Here is a 7,446-nt window from a genome sequence, read left to right as displayed (position 1 = left end):
GTGGTCAGGAGCTGCTGTGTGATGCCTTTTTCGGCTTCCTTGGCATTAACTGGGGTTCCTCATTAAACTTTGTAGAAGTGTGTGTGTCAGACCTGTGCTGTGGGCATGGGGACAGCTCTCCCCCTCCTCTTCAAGAAGCCCTTCTAGAGTGCAGTGGAGTCATTTTGAATGCAGTAGTGTGTAGGAAGCTTATTCATGCTGCTATTGGTATCTGCTGCCTAACAAAGTTGGTCTTGTCCAGGCCTATTTGTCTGAAGTTGGTCGTACATAATAAACTGAGATTTTAATTAGAAGCACACTATATTTTTAATTCTGTTAAGCCACTAGAATGAGGCAGTTTAAACTGCGGAGATAATTTATTTGTAAGTAACTTCCTTACCCTCAGTACCACAGCATTACTTCAACTTGAGCTGTGAATGTAGAAAGTTGCCTTTCTTTTTAAATGCCTAAAGAAAGGCAAGTTTCTGCAATGTTGTTGAATGATACCATAAAAAGTAAAACTACATGGAGAGAATGAAATCATTGAACCAGTGGCCTGAAAGTAGGGATAATGGTAGACAATACAGAAAGGGCAATATCAAATTCCAGCATAAAGGAATTGTTGCACACAGAACAAAATCTGGCCCTGGAACTTGGTATTTTTTGTCTTGACTATTCAGTCACTTGGATGTTAGCTGACTCTTGTTCAGTGAGGCTCAGTATGTGCTGTAATATGAAAGAACACTTGTTGACTATAGGGTGATGTGCAGATGTACTGACAAATTGTCCAGAGAAGCAGTTCAGAGTTTTATTAAAGCTCTATTTTTGTTCTTTCCTTTTTCCTTTTATCTAATAATGAAATTTTAAGAAATGGCAATCTCGAGCTTCCCTAAGTGCATTGCTGCACCTCAGCAAGGCAGGATATCCCAGCTTCTCTTGCCTTTGTTTGTAAGGAATCACCTGTCTGTGCAAGCCTAGGCATGATATGAATTGATATGGTTTGATTTTTAGAGTATAAAATCCTGGAGAAAGAAGCAGTGAAAGTGGCTTTCCTGTCCAAAGCTTTTATTCTTGGGGGAGAAGGAGTACATACATGCATAGCCAGACTCCTTTAACAGTGTGCCCTATAGCAAAGTACTGGGTTTCTTCAGGCTCTGTTTTCTTTCATGAGTGCTGTGAGAACCAGGAAAGCTAAAATGAGCGTAATGAAGAAGGTGAGCCCAAGGAGGATGCAGAGCAAGAGTTCTGATAATTAGATTCAGTCTTCCTTTTTGACAACATCTTTTCTTCCTTCTCTAGTGCTCTGTAGTTACTCCATACAAAACAGTCTAGGCTTAGTTTGGTTAACATTCTAATATTCATAGAATCATAGAATGGTTTGGGTTGGAAAGGACCTTAAGATCATTCAGTTCCAACACCCCTGCCATGGGCAGGGATATGTTGCATTAGACCGTGCAAGGTGGACTTGGTTTTCGCTGGTAGTATTGCCATTTAATCTTCAGTTAAACACCATAGGATGCTGGATGCAGTGGGGAGGAGCCTTTGGTAGTTGCTTGGCATCCCCATGTGAAACTGATCACTTCTCTCACTAAGTTGTATCAAAGTGCAGACCACTTTTCTAGATGAAAGAAGAGTGAGACTTTGACATGATTCAGTTTGAGTGAATTGCATTTTCATAGTAAGTTCTGACTGGAAAAGAAAATAAGACTATAAAATGTTAAGCCAGAACCCTCTGGGAATCTGGTGCCTTTAACAAGAACTGTCATTTTGTATAATGTTACATCTATAGCATAGCCCGTATGTTTTCTATTGGTTTTTTTGTACAGTTGTAAATTCAAAATACTCTGTCTTTGGGTACGTATTTTCAGTGTAATACAGTATGTATAATAAAAATCTAGATTTTCTAAGGAAACGGGCTGATAGTCTTTTTAATAATGAAGTTTTGTGTTGTACTGACAGCTGGATTGGTGATAAGGATCAGTAGCCTGAGATCAAAGAGCCAAACTGTATGAGAGCATGCATCCATTTTAAGTTTGTCACATCTACTGTAGATGCCTTCAAAGTGGACATGTCAAAGCTGACAAATGCCAGTATTGCTGGTTAGGATGTTTGTGAGTAGGAGATTTACCAAAATACCCATTATTTCTTTCTGTGTGGATTTGCTGAAAGCGGATTAACCTTGGCTGATGTGTCTGCATGCATACACTGAAGCACTTGAGCCGCAGCACAGACCTGATGGCACAAAGAAAGGTATGCTGTGCACGGCTCTGTGGATGGCCCACATCTTTAGCTAAATTACAGCAATGGTAGCTTCTTTCCCTGTTAAGAGTGCTGTGGAAGATGGGGTTGTTGGGGGGTTCTGTTTGTTTGCTTTGGGTTTTGTTTTGTTTCAGAAACTATTTACATGCTTGGAGATCCTGTTTCCATGGTGCAGATTATCCTGGGATGAACATGGAGGTTTATCTTACATGTCCATAGAAGCCAACATTTTGTTGTCTGGCCTCAATCCAGTTTCCTTCTGCCCAGCTGTGACATGGCTGTTACACTTGCCTGTGCTGGTGCAAGGCCAAACACAGTGTGAGGTTTTTCTTTCCCATGTTGTGTTGGCCTTATCCAGTAGCCAGGAAGGGAATGCTGTTCCAGGTCAACTGTTGGTAGAACACTTGGGGTAAGAGCTTTGAGAATAGGTTGAGATGTGCGTTTTGTTTATTTCATAGGGCACTTGCTCTGTCAAAGAGATTTCCTGCTGCTGAGATGAGTGACTTGCTGATACATTTTAGATGGACATCTAGGTATGTGCCTAGATGTGCTGCTTTTCTTTCTTACTTGTATAGAAGTGTCTTGGCCTTCCTCTTTGGCACAAAGCTGGCTTCAGTATCACTCGGGAGCAACACACATGAACATTAGGTTATATGCCAGTTTGCCTGACTTCCAAGTATGGTGTATACAGAATCAGACCCATCTATTTTTGTCTCTCTCTGTCACTAGACGTTTTGGACAGGCTGGTACAAGCATGTAGGCTTTTTAATGTTGAGGATGCTGCTGTAATGCTAACTCTTGTGACTGATGATTGACCTCTTTAAGACCTGAACAGAACAGTGTCAGGTGCTGTCTTCTATCTCTAAATGCTCTTAGAACCTAAATCATCGCAGACTTCACTTGCTTCACTGCCCCTGTGCATGCAGGGTTTCCCTTAGAGCAGGAAAGTTAAGGCAAAAAGCAGACAAGTGATTGTTCTAAAGTAGATGAAGTAAATTTGTTTTCAGAACCTGCTGTATTTCATGACACTTACGTGATACCAGACCTTCCCCAGTTCCTTCTCCTCAGGGACTTCGGGAGATTCCCTCATCTGGCTCTCAGAACATGGTTCCTAATCAGCATTTGGTATTAAAATACATTTACTTATTCGTGGTGGAAATATAATGAACAACAGAAAGCAATCTGCTTCTCCAGAAGTGGTTCATTCAAACCCGCAGCAGTATGTAAGTTTGGCTTTAGTGTCTGATCCATTGTTTGGTGCCATTAAAGTGCATAATCTCTCTACTTTTTCCCCTTTCCATCTTTCAGTAGAACGTATCCTATTGGCTGTTACTTCGTTTTGGAAGGCTGGAGACATCATGACTGCTGTTGCTTGTGCTAAGATTCTGTGGTCATCTGCACTGATCCAATGCTGTTGGCTGGATGGGACCCAAGTTGCACCTAAATGGAAATCAGCCTTTTTTCCTCCTTCCCTCTCCCAAGTGCTATGGGCACAGACAGCAGAAGCAACGCTACCTGCACTCGTCCTTAAATGACTTTCTTCTCTTTTGGGTACAGTTCTGGAAAACATTTCAGTCTCTCTTCTGCAGAGACCTTGGTGATAGCCATTAAAAGCTGTCCCTCTGAGTTTCAAATAGCTTCTGCTTTCTATGTCTTCTATGATACAGTGCCCGTGAAACCCCATCCCTGAAGTATTTTGGTTCACTGTTACATGCCACGAGCTGCCCTGTCAGCTTTCCCAAAGTCTGAGACCTGGAGCTGTAGATGTGCTACCTGTATGAAGCATTGCCAGAGGAGTTCTGTCTAAACTCCAAGCACCCAAGAAAGAAGTGGTTTGAGTTAGTTGACAGTGACTGTAATAACCCTTTTTATTACTCGAATTCCTTCAGCTCCCTTTCGTGGGCTTTATTATTCATTCACACAGCACAGACGGTGGAGGCTTCTGCTGGTGCAGTTTGGGAGGGAGCAGCACTACCCTTAAGAACGCTTTAGAATTACTCCAGCGGCGCGTCGTCGCTCCCCAGAGCTGTGGTGCCATCCTGTGGCCATTTGGTCAGGTACAGGGTTTAGGTTTTGTGCTCTCACAGCCGTGTGCGTGTTCCTTCAGGAGCACTGACGGCTTTGGCTTGCTTCTTTTCTATCTCACCTGTGTACAAGTGACTTGACCCTCCCTTGGGCACAAAGCTGGCTTCAGTATCATTCAGGAGCTGCTCTCCTTACTTGAAATGGGGGAGGTTCTTAGCGGCCTACTTCCTGCCCACTGAGTTCAGGATCTACCTGGAACTGTTGAGCAGTGTGGTTATAATTCCGTAGCAAAGCTCCTCCTGACCAGGAGGCTCATCCACCACATATGCTCACAGGGTTTTGCAGATAAGGGGCTGAAGGACAAGCTCTGTGTACTTCCCTGACTTGCAGGCTCTTGGGTCTGTGCTCCTAAAGCCTGAGCTCCTGTGCTGTTTGATGAGAGTTAACATATACCTAGAACCTGGAAAACCTTGCATCTGAAAGAGGCTTCTGGATTCCCAGTTGCTTCCCAGCCCATGGGCTAGTGTATCCGATAGGTGTCAGGAATGCTCCAGTGCTTTTTTGTGTCTGCAAAGGAGGAAGCGATACCTTGTAGCCAGTATTTCCTGCATATGCAGCTGGGTTTGGGTATGGCTTGCAAGCTGTATTGCCTGGAAGAAAGTTCTTTTCCAGAAGTATGTTGGAAGCCAGCATGCAGTTTGTCTGAATACCTTCTCTTTCCCAGGAAAGAGCTGCAGGTACCAGCTCAGCAACAGAAGGAGGAAAACAGGAGTACACTGCCAAAGGGCCACAGTCTTGTCACACAGCTGGATGCAGTACACCAGGGACCATTATATTTTCCCTGGCATAATGGGAACAGGATAGTTCTGCAGTAGCTTGCTCAGCTTGGAGCATGGCAGTCACTTAGCACTAGAGGAAAGGTCTGTTAAACTCAGGATTCTGGCAGTGATGGTGGAGTGGTGGATAATCATTGGAAGAGCCTAAGGATACAGTAATCAAGTGCTCTTTCTGCTCTCATCTGCTGGCAGTTAATAGGGACTTTCTGACCTTTCAGGATGTGTCCACCTACTCTCAGCTCATGCATTCCCCTCCTTTCACTATCCTTACCATAGGTGGCACCTCACCTGGGGACTTTCACCCCACAGCATCCAGTTAACAAAAGCTGAAGTGATGGCAGCTTGATGTTGCAAAGAGGACTGGTGTTCAAGAGGCTCTTCCTGCTCAGTGTTTCATACTACATAAGTGGCTCTTGGATATCAGACACCCAGGTGACTTGCAACCGATTGATGCACAGTCCTGACCCTTGGGTTTGTTGTAATGCCTGAGTAGCTCGGAATTACTGCCCTCAGCAGATGGGATCTCTAATGGCATATCCTTTACTTACCCAGCTCGGGCTGAGGGATGGTTCCAGGCAGCCTTGGACAGAGAGGATGTCTGTCCTCTCCAGGCTCTTGGGAGAAACAGCTTCACTGCTGCCTCTGCCCTATAAGGAGCCAGCCAGGTTCTGAGGGGGGAAGGCAGTGTCTGGTTTATCTGAGGACATGAGGTTCACCACCCATGGAAGAGTAACTAAACTGACAAGAAAGGGCCTTGTGCCAGCCTAGGACATGGCTTTTGATCAGCCATGACACTGGTTTTTATTCTCTGTGAACCAACTAGCAGAAGAGTTTAATCTCAAGAGAGACAAAGCCAAGGCAGGGCAGGAGTTTCTAAATGACCCCATTTGTACTTCTCTGCCCTGAAGTGTCATCAGGCTTTCCCTGTCAAAAGAGCATTTCCAGCTTGCCCAGTTGTTAACATAACTGAGAGGAAAGCAGCCTGCCCCCCTTCCCAGCTGGCCCCTGGTAGCTCATCCACAAAGGTGGCTTTGAGGACACGGGAAGGGGTTTAAAGATGCAGTTTCCCGTCCATGTGTCAGGCCAAAGCTCACAAGTGAAATACTGTCACAGTGGTGTGAGCATCCGGTTCGTAAGCGTGTGTATGTGTGCTTGTAGCTGCTCAGGACTTGCTCTGGGACTTGGGCTTTGTGGAAAGCTCTTGAGAAACAAGGAGTGAAGGTTGTGGTATGGAGGGCACTGATCTGCTGCTCTAACAGAATAAGTCTTGCTGGGTAGTTGAAGTGTTTCATCAGCGCACAGGACTGCATCATCCTGCAGTGATGCTTATGCAGAAGTTCACCACCTCAGGTCCTCAGCCCTTCAGCTGTGCTGCTGAATGGATGGCCCCCACAGAGGTCTGGGCTGACCAGGTTGTTATTGACACACATGGAGATCAAACATCCTGCACAGAGACTTGTAAAACCTATAAAGCCAAGGTGAGAAATGTCACATTGAAAGCCTATGGCCCTTGCTGCTGGAGGCTGACGGAGAAGACAGTGTCCCTGGCCAAGTTGTAGGTACCAGTGAAGGCTCTTGCACAGGGACTGGCTGCTGGCATCTCCTGTAGTGGGGGTTGTGCTTCTCTGTGTGGCTTGTGCAGGAAGCACCACAAGGATTGCATGAGAAGCTTCCCTTGCACAACTTCCCAGCCCATGGGTAGCTGTGCAATGCTGGGGAGCAACCAGCCCTGCAGCATGGAGCTGCTGGGGCACTATGTGTGATGCCAAACTGACCCTGCCTGGGCTACCATGAGGGAAGCTGGAAGGTTTGGGTTAGAACACACTATTAGCTCACCGTGTTGAGCTCCATAGAGGATCTTCGAGCATAGAAGACAGCAGCACATGGCAGTGCCTGATCTGCTCACTGAGCACATGGCTGGTGAGGTCCTCATGTGGGTATCCCCAGTCCTGCATGAGTATCCAGCTGTTGCCTGAACTGGGGGGAAGATGTGACATACATGAGATGTGGATGTTGACATCTGGGAGGATTTGGTCTTCATATTCAGGTGTATGCAAAAGGGAATCTACCATGGCAGAGGCTCAATGATGCTGATTAGTAACTGATGGGGACAGAGAGAGATGAGGGTGACCTTTCAAAGCAGGGCTGCAAGGTGAGGAAATCACATCTGTGTCCTTGGGCAGCACAGGCAGGAGGATCTGGCCTCAGAGCAGGATAGTCCCAGGTAATGTAGAAAATTGAATGGACCTCACTAAATTTGATGGCCTCACCTTAAAATCAGCATCATCAGGATTGCTGAGTATGGTACTGATCACAGCACCCTGATGCATCAACTTTGACACTTTGG

This window comes from Melopsittacus undulatus, chromosome 7, assembly GCF_012275295.1.
Source record: "Melopsittacus undulatus isolate bMelUnd1 chromosome 7, bMelUnd1.mat.Z, whole genome shotgun sequence".
Classification (NCBI taxonomy): Eukaryota; Metazoa; Chordata; class Aves; order Psittaciformes; family Psittaculidae; genus Melopsittacus; species Melopsittacus undulatus.
The sequence above is the reverse complement of the archived record's forward strand: the minus strand, read 5'-3'. Positions refer to the sequence as shown.